This window comes from Haemorhous mexicanus, chromosome 1 (genome assembly GCF_027477595.1).
Source record: "Haemorhous mexicanus isolate bHaeMex1 chromosome 1, bHaeMex1.pri, whole genome shotgun sequence".
Lineage (NCBI taxonomy): Eukaryota > Metazoa > Chordata > Aves > Passeriformes > Fringillidae > Haemorhous > Haemorhous mexicanus.
The window spans coordinates 71593299-71608847 of NC_082341.1; positions in this window are offsets into that span (position 1 = coordinate 71593299).

Genomic DNA, 15549 nt, shown 5'->3' on the forward strand with positions numbered 1-15549 from the left:
GAAGGGGTCAAGAGAGAAAATGGCCAGAACTGATGAGGGCAGACTCACAGCAGCTCACCATATCAGACCCACAGGAGATGTAGGGAGGAGTGAGAGAGGACAAACATTGGATTTAGCCCAGCAGAAGTGGGCTAGGTCTTCTACCACCCATTACTGTATTTGGTTAGATCCTTCTCGGCCCCATCCTTCAAACTTCAAGGGAAATGCTATCAAAATTCCATGTTCTCATTGAGTAGAAGAGCATCTGCTGTAAGCACCTGACAGTTGTCTGTTCCAGGAGATCTCTGTCCTCCTTTTCAACCACCACTGGTTGGATTGGCTGCCTCCTCAGGGATGTATCTAAGAGAATTACAGAAATACAGACATCTGAGTAGTTTCCACCTGCCCACAGTTGTTTCTGGCTTTAAGTACCCCCAGGGTCCCCAGGCAGGAGCCACACTCCAGGGGTGAGGAACAGAAAACAGATGGTCATATGAAACAGACCATCCCATCTAGGGGCATTTCAGGACATATTAATTAGTCAGGAGCATGAACCACAACAAAACATGGCGCTCCTTCTATATGGAAAAGCCTTTGATGGTTGGCTAGTAATGGCTAGGAATGAGACAAATCCATAGTGCAGATAGGCTCCAAGTATGCCAAAAAGACCCATGTGCTGGCAAACATGCTATTCAGCTTGTTCATTTCCTGTACGCTGTTTGAAGCAGCCAGAGCCCTTTCTCACTATTTAGTCCTTTGAATGCAGAGTAAAATAAAAACAGAAGAAGAAACATGCAGCTAGCAAAAGTTCCAAGCTCAGCACATTAGGAGGCACTTGAGCGCAGGGAGAGCAGAGGACCCCCCAGAGCTGGGAAAGCCCCCACTCATAGCATATGTTCTGCATAGTCTGCTCTGTGGAGACGTTAATAAATTTGTCTCTTGCCCACACAGCTGCCATTCACAAGGTCACTTTTTTCCACCAGAAAGAGGATTTGACAACTCTCTCACGTCCTCACAGACACAGGCAGTTGGTAGAAGCCTATAAAAAAAACCCATCTGTCCATGAGGTGCACATGCTTTCATGTTCTTTCAGGTGGACTCATTAAGAAAATGTAGCAAGTTCCTCATCAGTCCAGTCTCAAAGCCACAGGTTCCTGTGCTCAAGGAACTTGTGTTTGAAAGGGGAACAGAAAATTGGTGGAATTTAAAAAGACCATTAACAATCCAACATCCCCTGCTCCTCGTGAAGTGTCTCTGGAGGGTGTGATCTACATCCTGAATGTCCTTCCTTGTTTTAAAGAGATAGTCATCACACATAATTTTGCTAGGGTATTCAGTTCCCAAGATATCCAGTTGGCAGTCTAAGAACTTCTGGTTGAATTCAGAATTTATTTATTTTTAGAGCCCATAGGTGAATTATGCACATACAGATATTAAGAATACATAAGATATTCTTTCATCCCGCTCAGCCTATTCCACCCCAGGTGCTTCAGGAGATGCAAGAAATTTTTCAGCAGGCAAGACTGAATCCACACCAATCCCTTTTAGAGTGAGATTTGCATTCAGATTTGAACTCAGCTCTTGGCCTCTCTAGCATCCTGTGCTGGGGGATACCAGAGGCAGCTAGTTAGTATTTTAAAGACACGTTTCTTTCTGTGCATTTTGTCTTAGATGCCAAGACAGAAGCTCTCAATTCATGTTAATTATATTTTTATTATTTTTAACTGATTTTAGCACATCTGCCCTTGTTCCCTTCCTGAGGCAGCTCAGCACCATCTTCAGATATCCTGGCCCCTGGTTTCTTACTGTGATACCTTTAATTTCCACATCACAGAAAATTAAAACTGCTTGGGCAGGAGACTTCATTTTTCTATAGCATACATATTAATACTAGTTGACAAAACTCCTTTTACAGAAAAAGTCAAAATAGGCATCTAAGGAAGAGTAATGGGGTCTCCTGGAGGTGTCTTTTTTAGAAGACCATGACTCAACCTCTGCATGCACACTTCTTTCTATCGGCTGTAAAAGAGCTCAGATTGTAGGCTCAGGTGAAGATGTCTGCCCTGTGGTTAAGGGAGATGAATCCTGCCCAAGGTGCCAAATACTGAACAACAAGTAATAGACAAAATTGCACTACTGGCTTCCAGTGTGATGCTATGTAGTCCCCAGCACTATCCACAGGAATCAGAAGTTTCTATCAAGCTGCCTTCAGAAAGACCCAAGTCTTTTTTCAAAGCTCATATCAAGTGCTCCCTGACACATGAATATTTTGTCTTCCCCTCTACTGTATCTTTTTTTGCATGTGCCCCCAATTTACCTCTATCTGCCATTATAGTGGGCCTTTGCCTGCTTTGCTAAAGTCACACTGACATGCTGCCCCCAGTGAAGAACTGGGTTTTGACTAAAATAAATAACTTTATCAATTTCACATCCTTACTCCCATTCCCCTCTCCAGACTGCCAATATATTTGTTAAACAGTACTAGACCCTGGCACTTCTGTGCCAGCATTTTTTCAGAGACAAAAATTTGCTATTTTTTTATGTCAATTGCCTCCAGTTTCTTAGATATCTTTCAGTTCATGGTTTCTCATCATGTGACTGCCTTAATTTCTTTAGTAAATTCTTAACCAAGATCTTATCAAAGTTCTTTAAAAGAAGGATATGGGATGCTGGCATTTTGGTTTGGCATTTTTTATTTGTTTGGTTGGGATTTTTGTATTTTTTGATGCAACAATCAGGCTGGAAACATATAGATGCAATTGAAAGATCAATTCCCAGAGTGTATACATTGCTTTTCAGGCCTGTGGATAAACTTCTCATCCTAGTTACACCAGTGCAAACTAAGAAAGAAAGCAAAAGCTTTGTTAGTTTGGGCTGATTACTTGGGCATACTTATCCTAACTGAACGAAAAACCTGCTAAAAATATTTTGGAAATTTACAGTCTAATCAGATATTGTATTATAAATATAATAAGCTAGTATTTTCCATAAAAATGTCATATGTAAAATCGCTTTGTCCAATGCACTGGAAACACTAAATACTTGCAGATACCAGTGTTTTGTTATTGAATGCACGTGCTAACGCAGTAGCAGTGATCTGGAGAATCCAGTAAGAAAAGATGAGAATGAGAAAGAAAGAAAACCAACAAAAATGAAGAACCCATAGAAAATTAAAAATGAAAATTTTTATGATAACACCACCACGTCTTTCCTTGGTGTTATTTCCCATGCAGTGAAAAACAAAGGAGGTGTGTAGGAGGAAGTGCACAGGAAATTAAATAGAGGAGGTTCTACGGTTCCCCCAGAAAGAGTGAGCAACACCCAGGGCATCGGGAGGCAGCCGATCATCCCAGCACTGCCGGTTTGGCCCATGAGCTGGCATGCCACCAGCCCCATCCCCACCCAGCGCTGACAGACATTCCAGCCCAACACCATTTCCGACAGAAAGACAGAGAGCTGTGTCCTGCCTCTCCCAGCCCAACAGCAGAGGTGCCAAGATGCCATAGAACTTGCCCAAAATTTGGGGGGGAAGAACGAAGCTTAAGTCACATTCACATGTGCAGGTCTTCTTTTGTTATTTTAACCCAGTTACTGAAGCAATGTGTTCCTGTTGATTTTTTTAAACCCTATTTTGTTTAGAAAAGGCCAAAGTGCGTCACTGGATGGATGCATTGTCTGGTTACAGAGCTCCCAGGAGTGGGGAACTTCCAGCCAGCTTCCAAACCAGTCAGCAAAATGAGGAGACAAGGGGATTTGAAACCAGAGATCTAGTCTGAAAGGGTTGGTCCCCATCTGAAATGAGGGAGAGCACAGGGAAGGGGTGCCCAAGGAGAGCAAGGGAGAGCAGCAGGCACATTGGCTATGGAGGGGTTATGTTGATATTGGCAGATGGATACTGGCTCTCATCATGCTGATGTGAACAAGCCTTTCACAGCTGACAAGGTGTTTCCTCTTTCATTTGTGGTTCTACATTTTGCAGACCCAAAATTGCCTGGGATATAGGTCTGGGGAAAGCATGACACCCCCTTGGTCCTGAGAGGTGCCACCAAGGAGACATATCACCAATAATGTGTCTGGAAAACAGGGAAAGCCAGAGGAATGACTACAGGAGGAGGATGGCTTTACAAAAAGCTAGCCTACAAAGGGAGACTTTTGATCTATGGATGGGGAAACACATATGGGATCAGGTCTGGGAAACAGGTATGAATAAAGAAAAAGACAAAAGAGAGGTGGTCAGAGTCATTCTGATAGAGAAGAGAATGGGAAACCCAAAGAAAGGAAAGCATTGTGCAATGGGCGGGGTAGGACAGAGGGAATCTGGGGAGGCTGGAAGGACTGAATAAAATTATGTTGCTGGGAAGGCCTTTCCAAATGAAGAGGGAAGTTAAGATGACTAACCTGCAGGAGGGGAAGTCCTTCCTGTTTGGTACACTGCAGGAGGGGAACAGCTGCCGAAACACAGAAATGCATGCAATGAAAATGTATGAGGTCATGGGGAAAAGACAAATCTGCATGGAGGTGAAAATGATCTTTCATTTATCCTGGGTAGGCCATTTTCTGCTCATTTCTTCAGAGGTTTTATTTTCCTCTTTCCAAGACGTATCTAGGTGACTAAAGGCATATCAGATCCTTACTGAAGTGCACATGTTTTCTGTGCTCAGAGGGACATGGAGATCTCAATATATGGTATCTCCTACTAAAAATGGTTTTTGCTGCCACATAAAAATGCATTTAGCTTGCATATGGATAACATTTGTGGATTCCTTCAAAGATGAGCTTTAGCTGTCATAACTGTCTCAGTATTCCTGTTTCCCTTATACCTGTAGTCTGTCTGCAGAGATAAAGTCACTGAGGAAGAATATAGATTTTCTTTTTCAGAAAAGCCTTATTTTTTTCTTATCAGTGAAATAAGTACATCCTGTGCACAGAGACTAAAAAAAAATTAAAGAATCCAAGTTGTTCGAGCCTTCACTATTGGCTTACACTGCCAGATTATTATAAAATGGCTTAAGTAAATAAATAACATTGCATTGTCCAAAAACTCCTTTCTTGGAAAGCTTTATATCCAAGTTCTTTATGCAGTGAAGGTAACATTAACATTTTCCTGGTTCTTTAAAAAGTAGTCTGTCACATTTCCATAAAAATGTGGAGAAAAAAATACTCCAAAATTATTCCAAATAAGGAAAATCTGAAGCATAATTTATTACAGCCATAAATTCTCATGTAAATGTCAGCAACCAGTAGGTCCTGGATTTCAGTGATGGCAGCTCTCCTAGCAGGAAAGATACAGTGTTTAGTTTGAGGCTGTAAAAATGCTCATCTGTAGTTTTTGGACAGCCAGAATTCAGAAATTGCCTCCTAGCCAACAAAAGAGACTCAAGTGTGACAGATTCCCGTTAGGATTTGTGTCATGGCAACAAGAGCATTGGCAAAGGAGGGTGATTGGTGTGGGACACTGTGTGTCATCTCTCAGGACCAACCTCAGCTGTCATCTGGGGAACCCAGGATGCCTTTACTAGGGAAGGCATGTGCCACTTCAGCAAGACAACAGAAGCCTGCTGCCTAAAATTGGATGCTGCTTGTCACTCATCAGTCCCAGGGCTTTTGGTATCCAAAATATCTTGAGGGACCTGATTTGGAGAAGATTTGAATCCAAATCTGCTGGTAGCAGAGGTGCAGGAATAACAGCAGGGTTTTGAAGCAAGAAGCCTGTTTCTGCCCCTGGGCTAACTTCTTGTGTGCCTTTTATTTCATTAAGGCAACATATTTCATCCACGCTTTCTTCAGCCCAGGGGAGCATGGTATTTGTGCTCATGGCCACTTGCATGCCCTTCTCCTTAGCTCTGTCTCTGCCCTTACCTCAGCCTGCTCCCTTGCATGCCTGAAACAGCCTTTGCCTTTGCAGCAGGGTAATTCAGATGCAAGGCGGGAGGTTATTCACAACAAAAAGGAACATCAAGGTTGCTCCAGCTTGTACATCACTCAGTTGTAATACAACCTGCTAAGGTAGAGATGCTTTTTGCATTCAGAAATAAAAATAATTTATTTACAGGTTGACATTCTCAAGGGGAAGAAACAGCACCTATTCAATGGGAGGAGTGCATCTGGAACAAGGAACAAGGATGCTCTTCTTTTCCTCATTTTCTTGCTTCTCATCTCCTTTGCTTCAGGATTATTCTCTTTCTATCTCTACCTCACTCCCAGCAAATTTGAAACCCTTCCCTTATTTCTGTCCCCTGTTCCCTTTGTCTGCAAGACCTGTACCCAGTCCCAAAATTACAGTTTCCCAGCAGTGGTGGGAAGGAACAATGGGGCTGGCTTACACACTCAACCCTCAGCTCTTTCCTGGGCTGATGCTGGTGGTGGCTCTGTGACTGCAGCTGGCCCAGCCCACAGGTTGTGGCTAACCTGCTTTATAGGTGAGACACCTTTGGAGCAAACATTCTGGAGATGCTTACCAGACACTTTGCAGCAGCAAGGCTCAGTCCCTCCCTCCAGGGCTACTCAGCTGGCTTTGGAGAATGCAGCCTGACCACACAGTATCATGCCATTGACTTTGAAGCCAAATTCCTCACCGATTACTGTTTTTTTCCTCAAAACTGAATGTTTACAGTCAGTAAGTATGAGGTGCTCAAACACTATTGCAGTTCCTTCCCCACACACTAAAAATGATTGGGAATTTTTCAGTGAGTACCCTTTCATGTTAGTAGGTGCACAAGATCACAGAGAGAATGGAGAAAGCTGTATTTTTATTTGGTGCAAAGATGTCCAAAACTAAAGCAAAAAAATCCAGGGAATATTAGGTACAGGAAGTGACACTGTGAAGGTAGGTCGTGTGGGGAGCACCCTTTAGAAGGTCCTCTTCAGGCTTTGATGACATTTGGCACTCACTGAAAAAGGTCTTGTCTGCATCAGTCTATTGCTCATGTCAGCAGCTTGCTCATCACGTCAGCCTCAGGCTCTGCTGGGGCCCCAAGGTCATACAGGGAGAAGAGTTGCTGCCTCAGATCTTCCTATGGGAAAGCAAATGCAAAGGTGCAGCTTTAGGGAAGAATTAGCCCCTAAACTCTAGAGGAATGATCAGGTACTTACAAAGAGGTCATCACTGTTTTTGCAAGATCAGCCTTCCTAGGCATTTTAAACCTACACACTCAGAGATGATGCTTTAGAAAAGAAGGGTGCCTTTTTAAATTATGATTTTAATTTCCAGACACCATATTTTAAAGCTGATGTCCTCAGAAAGTGAGGGCTGCTTGAGTGAAGGTCTCAAACTTTTTCTCGTTGCTCCTCCACTTCCCCTTTCTGCTCCTGTCAAGGGTGGCTCTGACTGCTTCAGCCTTTCTTTTGAATTTAAAAACACAGATGTAAGCAGATAATGAGGCCACAGGAGGAGAATCCTTCAGGATGTCTTGTTTGGTTTGGAAATATTTAAATGTCTGCTGCATTTCCTTTGAGCACAAGGCAGGAGTCTGTGAAAGGGCACTGCTCCTTCTGCTGCCCACAGTACTGCTAGGGGTGGGAGAGCGTGCGTGCATGCAGGCACATGTGTGCATGTGTGCATGAGATGGCTCCTAATCTTTTCAGCATGGCTCTTTTGCCTGGGATAATGCAAAACATGCCTGTAGGTCCCATTTCCCAGGAGGAAAAGATTTTAACTCTAGTAATTCAGGTGGAGGTTGTTTTATCTAGTCTGCCAGTTTTGCATTATTACACCAAATTAATAACTTTCTAAAGTGAAGAGTGATTCTTTTTGTGGTTTGGATAGGTTTAAGTGCTTGTGGCCATTATGAGTGATGGTTGGTTGTTTTGGATTAAGGTATCATAATCAAAGGGAAACTTTTATTGTTGTGTCATATATAAAACAGTGAATGGTGGCCGGATGAATTATGTGATGAATCTTAGAATCAGAGTCAACCACCTTTACAGTGTGGGTGGTACAATGCAGTTGCCCAAGAAATGTAACACAGAAAGGGAAACCTTCCTCATTTTTCTCCATGGAGTTAAAACTGTGTTGGAGGCTGGTCTTGGCTTCTACTGACAAACACCTTGTGGTCTGACTACCACAGATGGGCCCTGGGCAGAAAAGGAATATAACTCTAATTAAAAGGCAAGGACACTTCATGGCAGAAGTACAGAAGTACAGAAGATCAATGTGTTATACCACAGATGAATAAATGAATTTAATATCCATGGACTTTCTGTAAGATTTGAAAAGTCAGTCACATGCAAGCCATAGCTTCATCCAAAGACAGCTGAGATCTGTAGAAAGTATTATTAATAAAATGCTGTATACAGAAATGTTCAAAAGAATTGGCAGTATTCATGCCAGAAAGAGTTGTGCCATTGCCAAACATGAAAGATCACTTGTTGGCTTCAGTGTCTTGTTTAGGCCCTGCAGTTCAAATTTAGACTATAGATATCAATATAAAGAGCAATAGAATAAAATTGCAATACATAAATAAGAGAAAATTACAGTCTGATCCAAGAAATCTGATGAATTTGAGAATGTCCTGACCATGACAAATGTTTGTGACATTTTGAAGTGATTTGTTTGGGCTTTCAGAAACAAGATTGTTTCAAAGAAGTGTAAGTTACAAATACCATTGCACACTGGTTGTGTTCACATACACTATCCCAGCATGTGCTTTTAAGCCTATTTAATTATGATTTTTTCACATATGCTTGAAAGTAACTGGGTTTTTTTGCCTATGCCTTTGTATGTATGCTTGAAAGTAACTGTTTTTTATTGCCTGCCTTTGTATGTCATTTTAATCCTTGCACATTGACATATCAATGTTTTTTACCCATCTTAAAAATATTCTCAGCTTCCTTTTTTAGGTCACATATTTTTGAAAACAAACTAGTGGAAGGATGAAAACCTTCAAATGTTTTATTTCAATTTCTAAGGAGACAATAACTGTGAGGAAATGTTTTTAATGTAACTTATTGTATCAGTGGAGACTGTATTGTAAAGAGCATTTTTTTCTACTTCAGTTCATTGTGCCAACAGCTGAGTGATGCAGCTACTCTGCTCTTAAAAATAGTAGTGATATTGCAAGTTTAAAGCAGGGTACCACAAAATGCATTCTACAACCACAAATGCATTCCGAAATGTTGTTGCAGGTAAATATGTGTCCTGAGCTTGTCTTGTGGGCAAGTCAGGGAGTGGGATAAATCCATCTTCTGAGGATGGACATTGGATGTGAGCTCAGTGAATATACATAGGCATGCAAGCCTGCACACACACACGCATGCACACACACACACACACACACACACACACACACACACACACATATAAAAGTAAATATTTATTAAATTGATGTCTCAGTGTCAGCCCTGCTCTGTATGTTGACATGATCCAAGTCTAGAAGCCACAGCTCAAAACAAAACAACCTGTGAATACTTGACCTGGAAGCAGTGAGAAATTCTTCTGTAATTCACTGATCTTCTAATGTTCAACCCTTACCAGCTCCACTTCTGGCATCTGTATGAATGCTGGAGACAGAGCTTGAGTGGCAGAAAGTGAGATATGATATAATTGTGTATCTCCAATAGATTAACTGCCTTAAGAAAGAAGGGGCAGATGAAATAGGATGTATTCTGAACAAGTGGAGAAAAAACACACAGTACATGCTGCTCCCAGAAGGGTAAAAGAGAAAAAAAACCTTTGAAACAGCAAAGATTGTTACATTCAAATTACTCCTTTCCTAGTCTGTAATTTCTCAGCTAGGTCAAAACAGAAAATGAGTGATTACTGTTACAACTGGCATACACTCTGCACTCTGGCTGCATTTAAGATACACAACATTTTCCAGAGAATCATGTTGGATAATTTGTCTTGTGTATTTTAAGCCTTTTTCACATGTCCTGAAAGACATAAGCAATAAAATACCTTAAGGAGTGCAGTGGCTGCAGAGGGGGGGAGGCTTGGGCTCGGTGTCAGGGCACCTGGGTGCTTTCCTGACTGTGTTCCCATCTATCATACAGCTCCAGATGGATTGCTGACACCAGTACTCCCCAGCTTGGCTGCCTAAAGCTCAAACTCTCTTTGGCAAGAGTAATTTCCATTGTCAATAGCACTGTTTATCTTCACGCAGAAGAAAAGTAACTGCACCTAGACACCCAAGACCAGATTGACAGGCAGAAATAAGCAGTGTGGTTTGCAGAGCTAAGCTCCCACGGGGTCAGTGTGTGGTGCTGTACCTGTTTGCATACCTGTGCTGCCTAACTGGCGTGGCAAGGAGAGAGGGTCCCCAAAGAAGTTTCACAGCAGGAAGTGCACTTTTCTTCTAGGGGGATCCCACATTTGCAGTGCCTTTGTCATCCAGGCTGGTCATCTGCTGTAATGGGCTCTTGCTTCTCCTTGCCTAGGCTACTTTCTTATGGAAAACAGATGAGGAGAAGGGGGCATTGAGGTTTAGAGGGGCTCTCACCTTGTGTTCAATATGAGTGGCCACACACATATGTAGGAAACCAAATGGCACCACTGAGTTGCCCAGACCAGACCCAAATTTGGCTTCTCCCAAGGGGAATACTGTCTCTCCCCACTGTCTCCATACACAGGCTGGGCACACTGGGCTTCCACCTTTGACACCTACCCAGTATTTTCCTAGCCCCAAATTATGTGGTATATTCTATAAATTTCTGTGAGCAATGTTTCCTTTGACTTCTCCTATTATATTAAAATCCCCCAAAGTCATTTATATAACTCCTAAAGAACTAAAGAAGCAATCATGTATAAATATTACAACATTAAGATGCCCATTCTTATAAGGGCATTTTTATACACTTGACAAACTTGAACTACATGCCCTGGCCACATTAAGTTCAACACCTGTCCACTTTGTCATACAGAAATTATTTTTCTCAAGATAATTTCTCTTTAAATTCCTGGTCACAGGTGTATTCCTTGGCTCAAATTTAGTTACTGCTATTAACTTGGAAATGGACAGAAAATTTTAACAGAATTCTTGAAGTATAGTTCTGGCCAGAAGAATCAATGTAAAAGTAGAATTCTAGACAGTAGAATTCACTGTCTTTGTTCTCCCCATGAATTCTGATTAGCTTACTGGTTGACATCTTTTTACCTATGGCTAATATGGAGAATTCGGACAAGTGCTGAGAATCAGTTTCCCTGTTCAGGGAGTCATGAATCTGTAAGGTCAGAAAGGACTGTCTGACACAGGTGTCTGAGGGACTGAGGAGAGATGTTCTCTTGGACCTGTTACTTACAAATGAGGAAGGATAGGTCATGGCTGTGAAAATCTGGAGCAATAAAAATTTACCCTCACTGGAGGAGCACCCAGTTTGGTAATATTTAAGCAGATTGAATCCACACAAATCTATGGACTCTGATGGGCTGCAGCCATGGGTGCTGAGGCATCACTGAGTGTTCATGAATGCTGAGCACATAACATTGTGAGGCTACTCTAGATAATATTTGGAAGGTCATGGCAACTAAGAAAACTCCTCAGGACTGGAAAAAATGTCACTGCTAGCTTCCAGAGGGGCAATAAGGATGACCTGGAGAACCACAGTCTCATCTTGATCCCTGTGAACATGATGAAGCAAAATATCCTGGAAATCATTTCCAAACACACACAAAAAAAAAGATTCAGGATATTCACTATGGATTTATGCAGAGGAAAGCATGCCTGACTGACCCGATGGCCTTCTGAAATGAAGTGACTCAGTTATTATATAAAGTGATGGCAGACACACCAGGTGGGTGTGGTGCCTCTCAGAGGGGCCAAAACAGGCTGCATAAATTGGCCAACCTGAGCCTCATGATGTTCAGCAAAGGGAATTGTAAAGTCCTGCATATGAGCAGAAAAAGCCCCTGCACCAGTACAGGCTGGAGCTTGGCCAGCTGGATATCAGCTTTGCGGAAAAGGATCCAGGGGATTCTGGTGGCCATCCAGCTGCCCATGATCCAGCAATGAACCTAAGAAGGTCAGCAGCATCCTGGGTTGTTCTAGGGAAAACATCACTGGCAGGTCAAGGGGTATGATCCTTCTCCCCTGTTCAGCACTGGTAAGACCCATATGCAGTGCTGGGTCTGGATCTGGGCTCCCCAGCTCCAGAGATACATGAACATTCCAGAACAAGTTTGTCAGGGAGCCACAAATATAGAGAGGGACTGGAGCATTTCTCCTGTGAGGAGAAGATGGGAGAGCTGTGACTGTACATTCTAGAGTAAAGATGGCTCAGAAGAATCTCATCAATCTGGAAAAATACCTGAAAGGAGGGAAAATGGAACCAGATCCTTCTCAGTGGTACCCAAGGATGGGACAAGAAAAAATGGGCACAAACTGAAATACAGGAAATTCCATTTAAATGCAAGAACAACAAAAAAATAAAGTTTTGGTTTTTTTTTTTTTTTCACTGTGAGGGTGCTCAGATACTGTCACAGGCTGTACAGAGAAGTAGCAGTGTCCATCTTTGGAGATACACAAAAACAGACATACCCCCGAGAAATTGGCTGTAGCTGACACTGCTTTGAACTAGATGTCTCCAGATCTGCCTTCCCACTTCAGCTTTTCTGTGATCCTGCTACCCCTGCAATCCTTTTGTCTCATCTCATGCTGTACACAGCCCACAGTTTCATTCATGGCTTCCTCACACACGTGAATCAGACCTGTTAACTGAACAAAGTGTCACTTTTAGAGAGGTGTCTGCACATGAGATTTCAGCTTATGGCAAACTCACTCTGCCCTTGATGAAGTTATACCTCCAGTAATTTCCCTTGCCATTAAGAAAACACCCTTCACCTTACCTAATCATCATCTTCCCGCATGAACCAGCTAATAATTTAAAATTTCAATCTACTAAATTAAGCCCTCGTTTCTGCTTGTGCAAAAATGCTACATGCACCAAGCTGAAACCCAGTGCAGCTGACTTAAACTTTTCAGATGTTTCTGAGGGTGGCACATGACCAAGAACTGGGGCCACCTATCTCTATCAGACTGAGACAAGTAAAGGAGGGGACAATGGACTGCCAGCCTAGAGAAAGAAGTGGATCAGCTGAGCAAGAACGTAAAATTTTTAAGATGCTTTTCAAAGTAAAATTATCCCCTCACTAATAAAATTACCACCCAGGTGTTGGCAAAGGTTTCCTGTTTAATACGTCCCAAAGGAGCTGATGAGTGTACCTGTCCCTTCCAGTTTCCCCTGGAAGCTCTTCCTCCCTCTCCTTAATGCCACCAAAAATTTCCACCGCTCAGTTATCACAGACTCAGAGCCTCTTGCAGGGAGTGAAATACAAGCTAGACCCTGTGCTGTTATGATGTCCTTGAAGATCAGAAAATAACTGTATAGATTGTGTAATCCACAAGCCATTTAACCTGCCTTGAGAGCACATATAGCTTCCCACTTATCAAAAAGGAGGGCATCTGTTAATTGGCAGCCTGACATTTCAACCTACTTTGGTGAAAAAAAGGCACGCACAATCCACTACTGAAAATATTACAGTAGCAACTCACATTTTCACTTCTAATAGTTCACTTTGCAAGCAAGACTTTGTATTCCTAGTACTCTGCCATCCTGGTTTGGCTGGTGTCTAATCCCTACCACAATACTTATTTTAGCTAATCACCATCGTTTTTCCTTAAATAAACCCACACCAACCGAAGTGGTGAGGGAATTAAGTACATTATTTCTTTTGTAGCCCAATACCTCCATCTTATGGTCATAGCATGTATAAGGACTGAGCTTCTCAGTATTCATTTTACCATGAATTGTAGTGGAGACTATATAGCAGTTAAAACACAGTTTAGTATTTTATCTGAAATAGGTGAGATCTTTGTGTGTTTTTTCAACTTTTAGGATTTTTAAACTGAATGCTACTACTGATTTTTTTTCTTAGGGAAGGGCTAGTAGAAATTACTAGTGACTAGTACACTTTTTTACATCAACCTACACTTTTCTACATATACAATCTACAGGTATTGTCCAGCAAACCATGAATTGTCACCACTGTGCTTTTCTTCCACAGAATTCCAAAGGGAGAATCGAGTCATGCCATATTTGCAGTATATTTTCATTAATGTTTGGAATCAAGGCCACAGAGGAGCAGGCAAAATCAAGAACGGATACACTGCTAAAGTCTGTTTAGTGCTGTCCTAAGTTTGCTGCTCATGATCTCCATGACCTAGAGAGACCCAACTGAGCAGAGAGCAGAGGAGACCTGGAGGAAATGAGCTGGGCAGGAAACAGCTGCTGGTAGGGAGATGTGATGGACAAGATCACTGATTGCTCTCAGAAATGCTCTCCACCACGTATTTCCACAGTGATATGGCACACTGTGGCTCACTGAGGGCAATTTTGTTTGCATGGGACTAGAATATCAGCTCCTATCTCCACCAGAAAGAAGGATGTAAGTATGCTGAGGCCTCAAGATCACATGGGAATCCTGAAATCAGACTAGCATACCAGCCAAGCTAGGGAATGTGCACTACACATCAATCATACCTCCATTAATGATGCAATTAATTGATAGTGCACCTCTTCTGTCACACGGTGTTCCCTGTTCTGCCTCTGAAGGGCAGCACAATTTGTTTTTCTGGAGAGACGGAAAAAACCCTAATGAAATTGCACCCAGCTAGCCTCAAAACATCATCTGCTTTATTTACCCATCTATGCCAGTCTCAGCACAGAGCAGGTCAGAGAATGTGCAAACAAATTATCCTTTCTGGAATGTCAAAGTAAACCTATTTCTGCCTCAAAAGTTTACTCTAATTGGAGAACCAGGCAAGAAGCAAACACTTTTTTGCTTACCTTGTCCAATTTGGACTGCTGCCTCTTCACATAACTCTGAACAGCAGAACCTGCTAACCACGCATTAGACCAAACATTTCTTCACACATTAGAGAAATTAGGTCAAAAGTTTATATTTATCAGTACCACCTGGCAAATCCTGCAACAACAGCATATCTTTACGTGGGAAAACCAATAATTTTGACATATGAGTTAAGCACTTTCTGTCAGTCAGTGCAGTTTAATGAAAATGGCAAACAGAAGACCATCCAGCTTGTCTACCCACCACAGCTCTCCTGTTTGGTCAAGTGAAAGTCTGTCACCAAATATGTTGCCAGGACTGCTTCTAATAACTTAGGGTGTATGTGATATTCCCATACTACTCAGCAGTTTTGTTTTGAAATAAGATCTAAATTCTTTCCAAGGTTAATTTCAATCCAAGCACCATTGCAAAGGAGCACTGAGGGAAATTGTATCATAAGGAAGTACACAGATTCCTGCTGTCATATAGTGTCTGTGTGGGCCCAGGAATAGGAAAGGCTCTGTAAGTGGGATGTAGTACATGTGCTTGTTTATTTAAAATATCACCAGACTACTGAAAATCTGCACAGTATGAATTACATGGCATTGAAACTTTCCCAGTCCCACGTAAGGAGGAGAGACTCCAGAATGGCTGAGTTCCATGATGCATACCATGAGGTATGCATGAGGGCCCACTTCCAAAAGATGCAAGCAGCATATACCTGTTTTCAGCAATGCAGACTTTTCCTTAAAATGTAACCTCTCTACCTGGGCTTTAGAAAGAGAATGATG